The sequence below is a fragment of the Artibeus jamaicensis genome, unplaced genomic scaffold (assembly GCF_021234435.1).
Source record: "Artibeus jamaicensis isolate MK-2021 breed Jamaican fruit bat unplaced genomic scaffold, CSHL_Jam_final contig_793, whole genome shotgun sequence".
In the NCBI taxonomy this organism is placed as follows: Eukaryota; Metazoa; Chordata; class Mammalia; order Chiroptera; family Phyllostomidae; genus Artibeus; species Artibeus jamaicensis.
In genome coordinates, this window is record NW_026521975.1 from 5944552 (window position 1) to 5964772 (window position 20221).

The 20221-nt window shown below is 37.1% G+C and overlaps 1 protein-coding gene across 3 annotated transcripts in view; it reads right to left on the reverse strand.

Moving 5' to 3' along the window:
- The window catches only part of WASF3 (WASP family member 3), a 151394-nt gene that overhangs the window by 123524 nt on the left and 7649 nt on the right, over positions 1–20221 (reverse strand). For 2 of the 3 annotated variants that reach the window (XM_037137146.2, XM_037137143.2), the window contains exon 2: positions 14759–14854. The exons of the other annotated variant lie outside the window; for it this stretch is intronic. The gene's annotated coding sequence lies outside the window, so the exon portion shown is untranslated. The remainder of the gene's footprint in view (positions 1–14758; positions 14855–20221) is intronic. 3 annotated transcript variants of the gene reach the window in all.

The following is a 20221-nucleotide window of genomic DNA, read 5'->3' on the forward strand; positions in this document are numbered from 1 at the left end:
GGGGGGGGGGGATGGTTAAGTGAGCACCAAGAGGACCACTTAAAAGGGGTTTAAACTTAGACAAAAATGCAGTATCTTACAGGCGGTCAGATATTCAATGAGTTGAGCCCACACATATTTCACTGAATTGAGTCCTCTGGCCCTTCAGGGGCGGTTGACTCCACTGATGAGCCTTCGAGCTTCTGCACTCGCAAGCCTTCTGGCCTACTTAGGTGGAACCATAACCCTGACTCCTGTTACTATCTGCTGCGGCCATCTGAGGAGACTGAAACGGCCCTGACACAGCCGCCCCATCAGAAGGACATCCGCAGAACGACAAAGCTAGAGTGGCTTCATCATAACACTGCCCAGGTTGTAAGAAAGAGAAGAAGGACACTGTACATGTAAAACACGGGGTAGTTTCAAGAAAGTCCAAACCCCATAGTAGAGCGTGTTCAGGGACACTTTTCTAGAAAATTAATCGAAGAAATATATACTCAAACTTGTTTTTAAAAAATAAACAATTTCCAATGGAATAAGAAATTTCCCATGAAAATACCACCTAGCAGAAAAAGGATTCCTGCTTGGGTTTGAGGATCCCTAGGGTCTAGCTGCACTCTAACAGCTCCAGTTTGGGGCACAGACAGGCCTGTCTGGGGAACAAGCCCTGGCCTATCACCAGGAATTCTGGAACCAGCTTTATGTATACACTGGCTGTGTGTGACCATGTGAACTTTTCTGTGTCTCACCCATTAGGGAAAACAGTTCCACTATTGCTGATCCTTGTGTGCGCCTTTGGCACTTGCCCCCAGGCAAACCAGGGCCATTTGAATAATAAGCTAAGGTACAGGATTGCTATAAGCATCAAACACGGTGATGCAATTAAGACACTTAACACCAAAAATTATTATACAAACAGGCAATCTTATGAAAACTGATGCATGTCACCCACACTTTATCCTATTTGTTGTTCTTTTTCACTAAGACTCCAGGCTTCAAATTTCTAACTTAGCATTAATTTCTTTCAGCTTCATTTTCAATATCCATAGAGGTACCTGTCATCATCTTTCTTACTGAGTTATTATGTCCTCAAGGTATCTACCTATTAGAAGATATGTTGATAGTTTTAAAAGACTATTGATAGTTTTAAAAAGGACCAGTTTCTGGCCCTCTTTTGAAGGTGTGGTCTCAAAACATACACATGGATCTGAAGCTTTCTTAAGAATTTTCTTGCTATTGTTGCGCTTTTTTTTTACCAATTTCAAAGGATGTACCTTTATTTATTTTATTATTCAATAACAGCTGTCCCAATTTTTCTCCCACTGCCCCAATTTTTCCCCTGTTGTTCTCCACCGCTCCATCCACACCCCCCACCCCACTCCCACAGTCAGTCCCCACCCTGTTGTCCTTGTGCAGGAGTCCTTTCTACGTACGTGCTCCTTGACTAGACCCTTCCCCCTCTTCCTTCTGTCATCAACCTCCCCCCTCCCCTCTGGTCATTGTCAGTTTATTCCTTATTTCCCTGTCTCTGGCTCTATGCTGCCGTTGTTCTTTATTCTACCAATTACTGGGTGATTTTCTATTCTCGGTATGGTGCTCAACCCTCAATTATTTAAGTGGTCTCCTTTACTCCTACAGCAACTCTGGGAAGTAGACATAGTTTTCTTGGATGAGGAATCAAGGCTCATAGAGGTTAAGGAATGTCCTCCAAACCACACAGTTAATAAATGGTAAAGCCATTACATGAACACAAATTGCAACTATGTCTCATCAGACCCTAAGAGAAATCAGTCATCTAGCCCTGAATCTAAAACCTACATGGGAGCAGGTTCAGTCGGGGCCGTCCACATATGACTGCATATATGTTCATCCCATGGTGTTCCAAAATGCAAAATAGCATTTATTGGAACTAGGTAAAAGAAAAAAAAACAGTAACATTAAATGAAGTAGAAATGACACATGTGTGAAAGGCATCCCTTAGAGCATTTGAATCATTTTCTTCAGGTGAACCACAAGAAACTTGTAAAGGAGAATCTGAGGTATTACAGAATTCAGTGTATGCAAGCCATAATCCTAATAACTACTCAAAGAAAGTACCTTTACTCCTGATTCTAGGACCAAAAAGCAATTTCAGCCAATATATTTAAGTCCACACCTGTTAACATGATTTCAAGGCGAAAGCTGAACAATCGCCATGGCATCCCCGCTTTATCCACTATTTCCCTCTCCACAGCTTCAGTCACCTGTGGTCAACCATGGTCTGAAAAAAGTGGAAAATTCCAGAAACTGCTCATATGTTTGGAATTGCACGCCGTTCTGAGCAGCATGATCAAATCTCAGGCCACCTGCTCCATCCCATCCACAACAGCAGTCACCCTCCGTCCTGTGTCTCTACACTGCACATGCTTCCTGCCCATCTACGTTATCACATCAGCTGTCATGGCAAACAGAGCCTGCATTTAAGTAACAACGATTTGACTTAATAATGGCCCCAAAGTGTAAGAGTGGTGATGCTGGCAACTCAGATATACCATAGAAAAGTCATAAAGCGCTTTCTTTAAGTGAAAAGTAAGCATAGCACATTGTACTTATATTGTACTTACATTGTACTTGTCACTTTGAAAGAGACCACATTTGCATAATTTTTATTACAGTATATTATATAATTGCCCTATTTTATTAGTTATTGTTGTTCATCTCTTACTGTGCCTAATTTACTTTATCATAGGTATATAAACATAGAAAAAACATAGTATATATAGGATTTGGTACTATACGTGGTTTTAGGCACCCACTGAGGGTCTTGGGATGTATTCCCCACAGATAAGGGGGAGGGAACTAATTGCATCCTATATATCTTCTTCTTCTAAAAGTAAAGCCTAGTTTATAACACATGACAGTCAAGGAGATAATCTCTAGTAGACACCGGTTCATTAATAGCAAAAACCAAATGGTTCTAATTGCTTTCCGTTGATGACAAGATAACTTGAGACCCCTTATCCACAAAACCATTGCTTACAAAAAGTTACCATTGGTTTTATAACTTTTTTAACAGAACTTTCTCTTTTAAATAAAATTTTCATCAGAACTCCAAGCAGCTAGAACAAAGCGGCTCGGTTAGAACAAGAGTGGAAGGCTTCCGACTAATTCCTCTGTCTGGACTTGTCTGCAACCTGGCAAGTCACTTGTGACTATTCCATCTTTGTCAGACATATAAAGCTACCCATCTCCTATCACTGCCTTTGACCAAAACAAGGATGTGTGAAGTTTACCCCTATTTTCCTTCCAAAAGTAGCAATCATCAGCAAAAGTTAAACTCATAAAAGTTTAGTAATAATCCTACTAAACACATACATATATATACATACATACATATATACACACACAGGAGACTTCATCGAAAAGAAAAAATAGCACATTAAGAAAAAGAAGCAACTTATATATGACAGCAAGAAAGTATTAGTGACTTTAAAAAAGTAGTAAAACTATTCTAGGCTTAAGTTCAGTACTCCATAACCAGAAACACAGCATGAAAACACGGCCTTCGAAGGGACAGTATTATTGTGTCTGCTTCTGGTGCTGAAAAAAGGGAACAGATCAAAATGCTCTGGTCAACTCAAAACTGCTCTGGGTTCCTACTTATTCAGCTTAAAAATTTTTTTTTACTTACTTATCTTTAGAGAGGAGAAGGGAGGCAGAAAAGAGAGGTAGACAAACATCAGTGTGTGGTTGACTCTTGAGCACCCCCTACTGGGAACCTTACCTGCAACCCAGGCATGAGCCCTGACTGGGAATAGAAACTGAGACCCCAGGCCAGCAATCAATCCACTGAGCCACACCAGCCAGGAACTTATTCAACTTTTTTTTTTTTAATTTATCTTTAGAGAAGAAGGGAAGGAGAGAGGGAGAGAAACATCAATGTGTGGTTGCCTCTCGTGAGTCCCCAGCTGGGAACTGGCCTGCAACCCAGGCATGTGCCCTGACTGGGAATCAAACCACGATCGTGTGGTTTGCAGGCCCGTGCTCAATCCACTGAGCTATGCCAGCCAGGGCTTATTCAACTTTTTAAAAATGTGGTTTAACCAGCTAATTCTTTATTTCTCTATCATTTCAGAAATACTGGGAACAAATTTAAATGAAATTTGCTAAATTTTATGATTTATTTTAGTACTTTAATAAGACTAGGGTAAATAAAATTCTACTCAATTTAGGAACAGAAATTATATTCCATCCACCCAGATAAGGGTTAAAGGATCCTCATTTCAGCAACAACCAATGCCAGAAAAACAAACATAATCTTTAAAAAAGAAAGAAAGAAAAAGAATTCAAAATTTACCGGAAATATTTTAAGGCTGACACTAGAATTGAGGGGTGGGGGCTGTAGGAGGGTTCAACAAGCACCAAAGTATAATATGTAAATCTAGCACTTCAGACGTTTGAAATCTGAATGCTAATAGGTTCTACAAAATATGAATCTAATGCTTGGCTGCTTTTATACAAAGCCCATTGAAAGTGTCATACTGTTCAGTAACATTCTTGCAGACGTTCTTGAAAGCAATGGAAAACTACACATATTTCTAAGCTACACTATGCTACAGCACTTCTGAGGGGAAAAAAGTGTGAAAGCCAACTTTGGGACACATTCATATTCATTAGCATCTCTCCTAATACTCCTCTAAAAGGAAAGGTTTAAGAGGTGATTTTTAAATGAAATCTAATGTATTAAAAAGGCAAAAATATACAGTCCGAAATTACTGGAAAACAAGGCATCTCCAATTTTCAACATGGAAGGTTTCAGGACTGCAGCCATTCTAGAAATCATTTGTTTTCCAGCATGACTCAGTTTCATTTTTCCTGGCCTCATTACTTCCTTTGCCACTTCACTCATTTCTGACGCCCATACATAATCAGTGTTCACATTACCATTAGGAGTGTCATCTCCAGGTGGAAAAGGGTCATCACAAGGACATACCATATCTATAGGAATCAGGGTCCGGGGGAATGCAAAGAAAGCCATGTTTCTCTCCCCGCCCCCTTTTTTAGAAACTCACAGGGGAAAAAAATAACAGTAAAATAGGCAAGGTGAGAATGTATATGAGATTTTTTAATATCTGCAGAACAACCCAAAATACAAATGTCTCCTCAGTAAAGGAGGACTATTATTATTTTCAACCTTATTTCCTATCCTTGGCACTTCAATTTAGTATTTGTCTGAAACTGGACTATTCACCCATATATTCCACGCAATATTAAAGTAACCAAAATTTACTCATCTATCATCTAAAATTACTCAATAAAAGGTAAGCAAAATAATTATTATTAAATTAAATAATTTGTTTATAACAAATCAACATCACCCTTCCCATTCTCTAGCTTGGATATTTTATTTACTTTTGTATTTTAATCTAGCTTCTCTCTTCTTATTTTTACAGATACTAAATATTAGTTTAACTTTCAAAAAACAGTCCCAGACAATCATCATTCTAAGATTCTTTAGTCTAAAACAGTCACACATGTGAGATAAGTCATTTTTTAACAATTTTGAGGTTAAATTTTCCTAGAGCATAAGATATTTATAAAATTGACTTACCTTTAGACTGACCAAGAAAAAAAGAGAGAAAGCACAAATTGTCAAAATCAGGAATGAAAGAAACAAGATGTCAATCACTACCAACCATACAAAAGTTTACAAGAATTATAAGGAAATTCTCTGAACAAATTTATGCCACCAAACTAGACAAGTTAGATGAAAAGGAAAATTTCTGAGAACATATAAATAGACAAAACTGACTAAAATTGAGACAAGTTAGATGAAAAGGAAAATTTCTGAGAACATATAAATCGACAAAACTGACTAAAATTGAGAAATAAACTCATAGCAAATTAAAAGACTAGGTTGACTGACAATTAAGAATCTTCCCACAAAAAAAAGCTTAAGCCCAAAAGGTTTCACAGGTGAATGTCTAAAGAAGAAATACCAATCATTCACAGCTTCTCATAGAAAATAAGAGGAAACACTTTCTAGGTCATCCTAAAACACCAATTTTACCCTAACACCAAAACCACGCAAAAATATCACAGGAAAACTATATATTAATATCCCTCATGAATACAGATGTGAAAACCACATGATCTCAATAGATGCAAAAAAAAAAACCCCACAAGTATTTTACAAAATCCAACATCCATTTATGATTAAAATGTCCAACAAACTTAGAACTGAAGGCAACTTCCTCAACCTGATAAAGAGCATCTATGGAAAAACTAGAACATCATACTTAATGGTGAAGAACTGAATGTTTTCCCCCTAAAGTCAGGAACAAGGCAAGAACGTCTGCTCTTACCACTTCTATTCAATGTTGTAATGGAGGTTTTACCCAGTGCAGTAGGCAAAAAGAGAAAGGGAGGGAGACCATCCAGATTGGAAAGGAAGTAAAACTGTCTTGCTAGTTAATTTCATGACCAGTACATGTCATTATCCTATGTGTAGAAAATCCTCAGTAATCCACAATAAAACTACTAGAACTGAAAAACAAGTTCAACAAGGTAACACAACACAAGTCAATTTACAAAATCAGCTGTAGCAACTACAAAGAAAAAGCATGAGGGGCTCCCCTGTGGTAATGGGAAGTTCTGTAACTTGACAACATGGCAGTAATTACACAAATCTATACAAGTGATTAGGGTGCAGAGAACACAAAAATAAGTGAACGTAAAAACTAGTGAGATCTGAAAAATGTCTACAGATTATATCGATGTCAATGTTGTGGTTTTGATAGTGTACTATATTTATACAAGATGTTAAACCACGAGGGGAATCTGGATGAATGAAGGGAAAGTGTAACAGTTTATATGACCTCTCTGTACTACTTCTGCAACTTCCTGAATCTCCAAGTGTTTCAAAATAAAAAGTTATTTTAAAAACAAAGCCATTGTTTCTCTACATAAGGGCAATAACCAAAAATGAAATTAAGATTCCCCAGGTGATTCTTTTGTACAAATTTGGGAACCACAGTTACAACTTTCACAAGAAGACAAAAACAAAAGGTACATAAGCATATGATACACCACCATTCCAAACTATCAGTACAATTCCCAAGCTTTCCTATACATTAAAATCACCTATAAATCATTAAAACTTTGAAAGCCTATGCAAAACTCCCAGACCAATTAAATCACAATTTTTGGGACTAGGACACAGGCAACAGCATTTTAAAAATCCCCCAGGTGAACTACTGCTGTATGAAGTAACAATTCTCAAAAATTTTTGCAGAACCTCTGGCAATTTAAAACCCCTAAGAGCAATACTACTCATGAGTTATATTTACCAATATTTACCCTACTATAAATTAAGACAGAAATGTCTTAAATATTTATTAAATTATTAAAGAAGACAAGGTAAACTTATGTTAACAAATACATTTGAAAGGAAAATGTATTTCTAAAGACAAAATAAATTATTGGCAGTTATATTTTTGCAAGTTTCTTTACTGTCCAGCTTAACACAGCTGGATTTTCATATGTGCTTTATGAATCCAATCTACTGTGCTTGTGTTGCTTTGGTTACAGTATGTGAAGACAATTCAGTCTCACGCACATCTAGTTAGAAAAAGGGGTGTTGAATAGTCTTTTCAGATTCTGTGGCTCCATCATCATGTTGCCTCTGGGGAAAAAATGGCACTATATGCTCTGAGAGAAATCTGAATTAAAAAGGGCAGATACTGTCTTCATATAATTACAAAAATAAGTATGACCTTCCTGATCCTTGAAAAGGTCCTGAAGACCTCCAGGAGCCCCATACCACACTTAGAGAACTGCTCCTGTAGGCTACAGAAGAAAGGAAGACTAATGAGGTCTGAAGCTGTCAAAGAATTTACAGAGCAGTAGGACTTCCGCTGAAGGCTGGACACGTGTAGAACTTACAGGGAAAGAGGGTTTGAAAAAGCATCAAAAACCAAAGTGATTTCCATCGAAAGATTAACAGTTAAGAATGAATCAAATAAAAACTAGACACTAGCTAAAGAGAACTATAGTCAAACTTTAGTATAAATGAATATATAAGATAAATCCAGCATTTAAATTCCACATTGCCAAGATAAAAAAGGCATTTTTTTAAGTTACATAAAAAATTTATATGGAAAACTATGTAATAAAGATTATGTATTTTTTAAAAATGTGTACTAGACTCAAATGCCTCCTCCCTTTTCTTTTTCTACTTTAATTTTTAAAACTTTTTCTTGAAAGTATTGCCCATATACAGAAAAGTTCATAGTGCAAAAATTTACAGCTTGAATTTATTATTATAAGGTGGACAAACCCAGGTATTCGTCATCAAGATCAGAAAAGAGGGCACGGCACTGCCACACCCTCAGAAGTGACCCTCAGTTATACATCCCTTCTTCTTCCCCAAAGAAAATCACTTTTCTCACTCCTAGCACCCCTTTTTAATTTTACTGAAGTGAAATCTTACACTATGGATTCTATAATGTCTAGGGTCTTTTACTCAACATTAAGCATGCGACATTATTACTGTTATTGCATGTAGCCAAAGTTTTTTCATTTCTATTACTGAATAGTATATGAATACACCACAATTTACTTGATCATTCTACCGATGATGAACATTTGGGTTTCCAAAGAACGCTATTCAAATAACATTGCTGTGAACACCACCATGCATATCTTGGTACGGTCATGCATGCATTTCTATTGAGTGTATACCTAGAAGAGAGATTCTGATTCACAAAGTAGGTGTATCTTCAACTTTAGTCACCAATGCCCAGCAATTCTGCAACAGGCTTCTACCAATTTATGGTCCCACCAACCAGGTATAAGAATGCCAAAACTAAAGAATGCCAGTTCTTTTCCATTTTAGCCAATCTGATGATTATATGCTTATATCTCATTACTATTTCAAACTGAACTTTCCTCATTACAAATAGTTTAAGCTTATTTTCATTTGTTTATGAACCATCTGTACGTCCCATTATTTTTAAATATATTTTATTGATTATGCTATTACAGTTGTCCCATTCCCCCCCTTTATTCCCCTCCACCCTGCACACCCCCTCCCACCCACATTCATGTCCATGGATTGTACACATAAGTTCTCTGCCTTCTACATATCTCATACTATTCTTACCCTTCCCCTGTCTATTTTCTACTTATCTTCCATGCTACTTATTCTCTGTACCTTCTCCCCCTCCCTCCCTCTCCTACTCCCCCACTGATAACCCTCTATGTGATTTCTATTTCTGTGACTCTGTTCTTGTTCTATTTGCTTGCTTAGTTTGTTTTTGTTTTTGATTTTGTTTTTAGGTTAGGTTGTTAATAGCTGTGAGTTTACTGTCATTTTACTGTTCATATTTTTTATCTTTTTCTTAGATAAGTCCCTTTAACATTTCATATAATAAGGGCTGGGTAATAATGAACTCCTTTAACTTGACCTTATCAGGGAAGCACTTTATCTGCGCTTCCATTCTAAATGATCGCTTTGCTGGATAGAGTATTCTTGTATGTAGGTCCCTGCCATTCATGACTTCAAATACTTTTTTCCAGCCCCTTCTTGCCTACAAGGTTTCTTTTGAGAAATCAGTGGATAGCCTATGAGAACTCCTTTGTAGGTAACTCTCTCCTTTCCTCTTGCTGTTTTTAAGATTCTCTCCTCATCTTTAATCTTGGGTAATGTAATTATGATGTGACTTGGTGTGTTCCTCCTTGAGTACAACTTCTTTGGAACTCTCTGAGCTTCCTGGACTTTCTGAAATTCTATTTCCTTTGCCAGATTGGGGACGTTCTCCTTCACTATATTTTCAAGTAAGTTTTCAATTTCTTGCTCTTCCTCTTCTCCTTTTGGCACCCCTATGATTCAGATGTTAGAATGTTTAAAGATGTCCTGGAGGTCCTAAACCTCTCCTCATTTTTTTTTTTTTTGAATTCTTGTTTCTTAATTCTGTTCTGGTTAAATGTTTATTTCTTCCTTGTGGTCTAAACTGTTGATTTGAGTCCTGGTTTTCTTCCCTTCACTGTTGGTTCTCTACACATTTTCCTTTATTTCACTTTTCATAGCCTTAATTTTTTCCCCTCCAATTTGACCATATTCAACCAATTCTGTGAGCATCCTGATTACCAGTGTTTTGAACTGTGCACCTGATAGGTTGGCTATCTCTTTCTCACTTAGTTGTATTTTTTCTGGAGCTTTGATCTGTTCTTACATTTGGGCTTTTTTTTTTTTTTTTTGGTCTCAGCATATCTGTTAGGTAGTATGAGGGGAAGCCTTAGGTTTTCACCAGGGAGGGGCAACACAGGTAGCTGCATTGTGGCACTGTATGTGGGGGAGGGGTCCAAGAGGGAACAGTGCTGCTTGCTCCACTCTGCCAGATTACAGTCACTTCCTCCACTTCCCACAAGCAAATTGACCCTTCCTGGTGCTGCTGATCCCGGGGCAGGGGGGAGCGTGGGTTTGTGTACATTCTAAGTCCCTGTTGGTCTCTCCAACAAACTCTCCTCTGAGGCTGGGAGGTTCTCCCACTGCCGCCTCAACCCTGGGTTGTTTGGTCGGTCTCGCTTCCTCGCTGTTCCTCCTGTTTATCTGCACGTGAATGCGGGACCACCCAGTATGTAAGCCTCCACGCCCCTACCCCTGGTCCAGCAGCCCCCACCTTGCCATGAGTCCTTTCCACCTGGCTGCCCATCTCCACTCCTCCTAACAGCCTGAATGAATGTTTCTCCTTTAACTCTTTGGTTGTCAGACTTCCATAGAGTTCAATTTCTGTCAGTTCTGTTTTTTTTGTATTTGTTGTCCTTCTTTTGGTTGTGTGAAGAGGCACAGTGTGTCTACCGACACCTCCATTTTGGCCAGAAGTCTTGCACATCCCCTTTTAAAGTGCTTGTGTAGGTAAGTCTCTTACCCATTTTTCTATTGGATTATCTGGCTTTCTTAGTGATTTCCAACTGAGTCTTTAAAATTTTCTGGGTAGGAGACATATCAGTTTACTTGTGATTCAAACATTGTCTTCCAGTCCATGGATTACTCTTCTACTTTTAATGGCATATTTCAGTAAACAGAAGTTCTTAATATTAATTTAGTTCAATTTAGCATCTATTCATTTTTGGTCAGGGCTTTCTGTTTCCTGTTTAAGTAACTTTCCCACACTCTTAGGCCATGAAGCTTTTTTTTTTTTAACTGTTTACCTTAGATCTATAGTCTTATCTGTGTATGGTATAAGTTAGAGGGCAAATGGTCAAATGACATTTATGGGTATCTATTTCAGGGACTGCACAATAATTATCAAAAAGAACATCCTAGACCAGCCGTGTTCAGGGTGGTATGGACTTACTGGTGGCACCTTTGCAAGTATGTGACTATCTAGCCACTATGCTGTCTATCTGAAACTAATACAAAATAATACTGAATGTAAATGGTAACTGAAAAATAAAATTAAAAAGACCATCCTTTCCATACTATTTTGCTGTTAACATAGTCAAATGTCTACACACATGTGGGTCTGTTTCAGGGTTTTCTATTCAGTTTCCTTAATCTATTTACCTATACTTATGCCAATACCACACTGCCTTAAATACTATGAACTTTATAATAACTCTTAATATCTGGTAAGTCCTGCCACCCTGTTGTTCTTCAAGAGTGTCTTGATATTCTTGAGCTTCTACATTTTCATACAAACTTTAGAAACAAATAGTCAATTTCCAGCCCCCAAAACTTTTCAGGCTATGGACTGGGGTTGGATAGAATCTATGGATCAATTTAGGGAGAATGGACATCTATATAATAGTTAGCCTTTCATTTCATGAATGTAATCTGTTCCTCCTTTATTTACCTTTTCCTTAAATTCTCTAAATACATTATAGTTTCTTATTTAAAGGTATAGTAAGTTTCTTGCTAGTTGATTCCTATATGTTTGCATTTTCAATGTTGTAATAAATAGACACCTTATTAATTCTATTTTCTAATTGTTCATGGATACAGAGAATTCAGCAACTGTACTAAACACACTGCTTAGTGCTAACAACTTTATATACATTAGATGCTTTTGGATGTTTCTACATATAAAACAGCATTGTCTGCATATATTGAATTTTTTCTTCCAATTCTTACATGTTTTATTCCTTTTAATTATCTTATTGCACTGGCTAGAACTTACAGCATATTGTGGTAATAGCGAGCATCCATATCTCATTCCCAATTTCAGAAGATAAACTTTCATCATTTCACCATTAAATATGCTATAAGTTTCTTTATAGATACTCCTAAAATTACTCTTCCTAGCTTGCTTAAGAGTTTTTCATCATGAGTAGCTGTTAAATTTTAGTGTTTTCTGCAACTAATGATAACTGTATGGTTTATTTCCTTCGTTATCATTTTTATCACATATTATCCTTTTACATTTATAGATCTAATTGTTTTTTTTTAGGATTTTTGCATGTATGTTCATGAATGAGACTGCCTTATACTTTTTTTCTTGTAATGAACATCCTTTACAATATCTGACATTAAGATTATGTTGGCCTGGCAGGACTTCCAGACTTAAGAGGATTTTAGCCACTGCATTCCAAATCTCACCACACATCCTCCCTAAAAACATCTATACATTTATACAAAGAACAAAAAAGTCACATATAACTCATGCCCCCAAACATTAATAGGAGGCAATATAATAGCCTTCAAATTGCCTACAAGCAGAGAAATAAACAATTCCAACCCAGCTTGCACCACACACCACTGCAAGCCTATGGGTAGAGATAGGGGAGGAAAGATTAGAGGTTCTGTAAAATAGAGTAGAAACACACTGAGGACTGAAATTTCCACAACACCCCTGAAAATAAAGAAAGTCTTAAGTCAAGGCTTGGTAGTTCATAAAACTGAGCACAGAAATGAGGCTTGAAAGCAAGTAAAACTAGAAGTTGCAGCCTTGGAGAAGCAATGCTTGTGAAACAGAGTTAGATGTTTAAAGAATGTCGGTACCCCTCTGGAGACACAGCAGAGAAAGGAAATAAATAAAGAAGAGAAAAAGTAAGGATATATACAAATAAAAGAAAAATAAGATAGCCACCCACTCCCCCCTCCCCTAAAAACCAACATAATCCATTAAAGGAACTGCAGAGAAGGCGAGACTGGAAAGAGAGTTCTCCAACTAGAAAATCTACTCACAAAATAAAGAGGAGTTCAAAATACTAAATAAATAAATAGAGCTCACATTCACATGAAACTACTATTAAAAACAGAAAATGTGAATTAAAGCATTTCATCTAATGAAACTTCTCCCCCAAACAACCAGAAATAAAAGAAAACTAACACAACACTCAAAAGTGAATTACAAGTGAATATACAAACAAACATGCAGAACACTTATACAGAAGCTAAGAATAGAAATGGAGGAAAAAAGGAAGAAACAGAACAAAGTTGATTAAACTAAGAAATAGAAGAAAAAACATATTAAAAATGAATATTACATAAAAAGGTGCCCAAAGGAGAATAAATTCAAATGCAAATGTAGTAAAGGCATTGAGGAAAAGAAAACAATAAAAAGAAAAGGATAAACAAGGAAGTATGCCAAAAGGAAGTGACTTATAGAAAAAAGGCAAGAAAGGCCAAACACTCATTTAAGTGGAGATAAACTTACTCCAAGATGCTTGTGTACAAGAAAGACTCTGGAAGAACATATTCAAACACTGAGACAATATGTAAAATAGTAATCCAAGAAAACTTCCTGGAAATGAAAGAAAATTTAAACTACACATTTAAAGAGCCAACTAGGGAAAACTTAACAAGAACAAAAACTGTACGGATACTGACTTACAGAGACTATAAAACTTGAACAATACAGAAAAGATCCTCAAGGCCTCCAGGCTAAAAGATGAGATAACTTATGAGAACAGAGAATCAGATTGGTATCGATGTATTAAAACCGTATATTAAGCAAGACAAAAGTAGAAATTCATTTTTAAGAAACTTAAAAATAGTGAAAACAAAGATTTTGTATCTTCAAGTTGTCCCTTGACTATCCAGGCATAAAAGAATACTTGGAGAGGGAAAAAAGAATACTTGAACAAGGAAGCATTCACAAAAATACTTCCACATGCACCTTTCCTAAAGATTTTAATCACCTTTCTCAATCCAGCTCATCAACTGAATGGCAGATGCAGAAAATTACCTAAATGACTATTTTTTTAGTTCTCTTACAGATATGCAAGAGTATAATTCTAGCTGCACAGAAAAGAAGTTAATCCATTGAATTCAATGGATGCATTAGGATTTAAACTCCATCTAATCAAGTGATGACAGAAAAAATTTAAGCAAAAGGACTAATGAGTTAAGTGAGCAGTTTACGTATTTAATTGTAGATTAAAAACAAGACTGGGCTCAAGGAAAAAGAATGCTGTGTAAACAAGTTCTGACAACTTAAAAAATACAACTAAAATAATAGAAGAGAGGAAAGAGAAAAAAGAGCAAACAATAAAATCACTGACTATTGAATGGGTAATAGGTGGAGAAGTAAAGAATGCCATTCAAAGTTGACATACAGATAGTAAAAGGATAGGTTATAAAGTGAGAAGGATTAAAAGCACTAAAAAACATTATACAAGTGAAAGGTAATCACTGGAAGAAAAATTCAGTTCTTCCAACATATCGAAAGAGGTATTTTTTAAAACTCTGGTAAAACACACAACAATAAACATAAGTATGATACAGACAATAATTATAAAATGGCAGGATAGAAAAACAAACATCAGTTAAAACAATTAATGTGAATGAACTTACCTTGCCTATGTGAAGATTTCAAACTTGCTTAAAGAGCAAAGTGTACCTCTATGCAGTTTGTATAGGACACACTTAAAATGCAGTTGTTCAAAAAGGCTAAAAATAAAGGGATAAACAAATAATACTTATCAGGCAAGTGTACATAATCAGATTGCAGTCACATTAGACAAAATTTAAGCAAAAAAATTCAATGGACAAATCTAGAAGCACGCAATGAAAAAATAAGTTATTAATATCTATGAGCCAAATAATAGAAACTACAGTCAATCTAAGAATAAGTAGAAATTCACTATAAATAAGACTCACACACCACTCAGTATGAGAGAGAGTTCAAGGGGAAACAAGTAATGGCATAAATGATCTAAACAATATAACCAGTAAGGTGGGTTTTTGGACATATATTGAACACTAGACTCTAATATAGAAAATACACCTTTTTTGAACAAACACAAAAAATCTTTCTATATTAAGGCACGAAGAAGTCATTAATATGGTCATAAAATAAAAATATTTTATTTTATACAATTATTTGTATAATATTTTATACAAATAAAATATTTTATACAAACACTATCCTCTGATTATAATGCAAAAGAAACCAGAACTTAAGAAATACTGGAAACATTATAAATACCCACCAAAAGGAGAAATGGATAAATTAAATATTATACAGCAAAAAGAATGAATGACCTAAGAGTACTTGCAACAACAGATACATTTAACAAAACTGTTCAACAAAAGATCTAAAGACAAAACCATATGTAATAATGATCTAAATTCAAACTCAGGCAAACTCATTGATGCTCGAACTCAGCATAACAGCTGCCCTTTGAGAGAAGGGTGACGATGACTTGAAGTGGACACTGTAATGTCTGGGTGCTGGTTTCACAGGGAAATTCATTTTGTAAAATTTCACCAAGCTCTGCATCGGTATCAGTAAAACTTACAAAATTAAAAAAAAAGAAAACTAGAAACAAAATACAAAAATGTCTTTCCTCCCAAAAGCTGAAACAACTCTTATATGAAAGAGAATATATACACAAATCTCGAAATTTCTGAAAAAGAGATCGTGAAAATGTTACATACCAGAGTTCATGGAACAATTTAAAATAATAATAAGAAAAAAATTCAGACCTCTAAACACCTATGTCAATTTTGTAAGTAAATTAATTAATTACATTCCTAACTCAAAAAGCTAGAAAAAGAACAAGGTAAACCAAAAGAAACTACAAAGACAGTAATAAAGATACAAGTAGAAATTAATGTTGTAGAGAACAGATCAAATCAATCAAAATCCTGGTTCTTAAGAAAACCGAACCCATTTATATGAGGTATCTAAAATAGGTTCATAAACAGAAAGTACAACAGGGGCTGGGGGTGGGGCCTGGGGAGCTATTACTCAGTGGTCCAGAATTTCGGTACGGGAAGATGAAGAAGTTCAGGAGAAGAATGTGCTAATGGTTGCACAACCATGTGAATCTATGTAATGCCACAGAACAGTGGCATCTAACCACTCAGAATGGTTAATATGGTCAATTTTATGCTACTTATTTTTTACCACAATAAAAAATACTGAAATAAAGCACACACAAATTCTGTCAAAGAAAAAGGGAATACACAGATGTAAAAAAGATAAAACATAAGTCTACTGTACTTACTTCAATGCAAATGCATTTTAAAACCTACATGAAATGGATAATTTCTTAGGAAAATACGGTTTACCAAAATGAACCCTGGCAGGGGAAAAACACTTAAATCAACTAATTTCCCCCAAAGAATCAGAGAAAGTTATCAAAGAGCTAACCCAGGGTCCCGCAACCACGCCCCCACCCACGAGTCTGTGGCCTGTTACTGGAACCAGGCTGCACAGCAGGTGAGCTTGAATGTAATGCACTTGAATCATGCTGAAGCCATCCCCTGCCAACACGGGTTCACGGAAGAATTATCTTCCACGAAACCGGTCCCTGGTGCCAAAGATTGGGGACCGCTGAACTAACCCACAATAAGAAAAAACCTAACATGTACTTATTTTTTGGACCATAAGACGCATCCAGGTTTTAGAGGAAAATAGAAAAAAAAGTTTGAAGGAAAAAATGTGGTATAATATTTAACAGCATAAATAACATGTTTCACCAATGTAAATGTAAATAGAACTCAACAGCAGCATTAACAACCACTGTTCCTCCCCAATGTGGGGTCGGGGTGCATCTTATAGTCCAAAAAAATACGGTAATGTTGGCAGGGTTTTGTGTGATGTTCCCTTTTTCATTCCTAATATTGGTTACTTGTACCTCTGTTTCTTTTAAACTGATTTATCTCACCAAATTTATTGATGTCATTGATCTTTTCAAAAGACCAGCTAGTATTGCAGATGCCCTCCAGTGTATGTTTGTTTTCCATTTTATTATCTTCTCCTTTTGTTATGTCCATCTACTTCCTCTGGGTTTAGTCTGCTGGGGGTTTTATTTCCCCCCTAACTTCTTGAGATGGATGCTCGGATCACTGAATTGTGTTCAGTCTTTCTTCTTTCCTAACATGCATTTAAAGCCATAAACTTTCCTCTTAGTATGACTTCTGCTATACCCCACAAATTTGATATACAATATTTTATATTAACTCTGATCAAACTATTTTCTCAGTTTTTCTAATTCCCATTGTAATATACCTTCTATGACCCATAAGTTATTCAGAAAAGATCTGCTAGCTTCATTTTGCTATTGATTTTACTTTAATTTACAGAACACTCTTCTGTTTGATTTCAATCCTCTGAAATCTACTGGGACTTGCTTCTGCCCCGCAAGCGGACAGCCTGGGTGAACGTCGGCCAACACTGGTGAACACTGCGTATTCTGTGGTTGTTCTGGGCAGTGTCTAGACTGGCAAAGCAACCTTATTAATTCTGCTGTTCAAGTCTTCTATATCCTCACTAAATTTCATTCAGTCAGTCACAAAGATAGTATAAAAAAATCTCCCTCTATATTGCAGAACTATCTATTTCTTCTAAAGCCTGGGTTATAATTACTAAAATTTTTTTTGAATGATCTAGATCCTCTACTATAGAGAACACACAGGCGAATAACCAATAAAATACTCTCTACGCCAATAAAAATAGTAGCTAATTATTATGCAAAATGGCTTACTATCACTTTTCAGAAATAAAAATCATTTTATAGACATCCTTCAAACTCGAACTGGATCATATCCAATAATTCCAGAGAGCAGACCAATTTGTTAATTCCTCAAAGGTACAATTTACACCTAATTCATGCTGCTGGGCTCATGGGGAAAGTCAGCAATGCTCTGCAATATATTCTATGGACAAATTACTGAGACTTTCCTACAATCATATGATACTTATTTGTCCAGACCAAAGTTACCTTAGGCCTCCTGTCTGGCAAGATGGCAAACGTCACTCCCACCCCCTTAGTGCCCACTGCACTGTATCCCACTGGGCCTTGATGCTGTCTTAGAATCATTCTCCCACAATGCTCCAAAGAGCACTCGTTATGATCTGTACTCCTTATGGGCAGTGAAACCCACTGCTACCCACCTCTGCTCTGTGGAAGAACCTTTGATGACCTGGCTGAGCGTCTGTTTGTGTGGTCCTTCTAAGAACCCTGAAGCTCTGGTATAAAATGGACAGGTACAGAGTAGCATCCTCAGGTCAAGTATCATCTGCCAGTTTGGATGAAGCTCCTTCCCAAGCAATCCCAAGGCATCTTTTGTGTTTCCACCGGTCACAGTACATCACAGTGATCTTTTCCTGTCAGCCCCTCGAAGACAGGAACCATTTTGATTGAATTTGATATCCTCAGCATCTAGCACTGCCTCGCATAGAGACACATGTTCCTTCTACTCGCCCCCTCTGATCTATCTCTACATAGCACCCCTACGGATCCTCTTAAAATCCAAATCAAAGGATGTATCATTTCTCTGCTCAAAACCTTGTGATGGCTTTCCATCTCAGAAATAAATACAAAGTGCCAACTTATTCTATGCGACCCTGCATGATCTGGCCCTTTATTCTATGACCATGCACACCCCACTTACTCATATGTCCTCCTTATACTCCAAGAGCCATTACACTCGCTGTACCTTCCCCCATTAAGTCTCTTTCCCAAAATACTTGCCTGACTGGCTCACTCCTTCACTTTCATTCATACCTCTGCTCAAATGTCACCTCAGAAACACCTTCCCTGCCCACGCTGTGAAAAACGACAGTCCCTGACACTCTCTTCCCTTGTTTTATTTTCTTTACAGCCCTTACTACAACATATCGTAATGGTGTTTATTCATTATCTTTCTCCCCCACTACAACGTGAACTCCATAAGACAGAGCAGAAATTCATCCTCTAGAAGACGGATCGGGAATGTTTGCTGTGAAGGATCAGACAGTAACTACTTTATACTTTGCACGTTAGTCCCTGCCCCAACCACTTTACTCGCCTCTGCCGTACAGCAGGAAGGCAACCAGAACAATACACGAACAAATGGGCACACTGTGTTCCAACACAATTTTCTTTACATCAGGCCAAAGGCAAGATGTGGCCCACAGGCTATAGTTCAGCAGCCCCTGTTCTAGAACAAGTGTGGCATACAACACACTGAATTAATCAATCATGTCTCTGTTCCTACCTCAAAGCTACCTTTAATTAACAACATAAAATAACAGCACTCCAAGCTCATCAGAAAAGATCATGTTAAACTAGCCAGTTTCTATATATATTTTACCAAAAAATCCATTTGATGTTAATTATATTCCTGAATGGCTGTTTGAAGGATATGTAATTCTTGCCACTAAAAAGTACATAAATCATGTCAGTTTGACCCTCTGCAAAAAAACTTTTAAGGTGTACTTAACTTCATGTAAGGACACTACAAAAATCAGCCTCCTAAGAACCACTGTTCTAGGTGCTGTAATGATGTCACTGAGCACGCCACCCCGGACAGTTTTCAATGTAACCAGTATGAAGCCCCAAGTGTGAAGTCAGGAAACATTACTAAGGAAAACAAACTGGCGTGTTTGTTATGGATGGTGAAAACTACAGGGTACAGCTGAGGACACCTCCTTTCCATTTTGGCCATCACAGAAGTTCGGCCAAGTTCCCATCAGCCTGTGGAGACTGGTTACATAACCACTACCCCTGTGCTCTCTTCCTCAGGGTTCATCGCTGGACTATGTTTTTGAGTCTGAGTATAGCCAGGGGACCCATAAAACCTTCCACAGGACTGTGCTCCTTCACTGCCCACCAAGTGACCTGAGCAGGTTCCCTGTTCCTCTTGGAGGCTCAGTAACGAGCTAAAACAAGCCTGACTACCTGAATGCCCTGTGAAAGACCACCCCACGACAAGCCAACACTGACCTTAAACGAGGATGAAAAATAGATGCTGTGCTGAATCAATGAAAGCTTGAATTTCATAAAGTTAGCCCACTACATGTAAACCACTGGCCTGCGGGGCTTG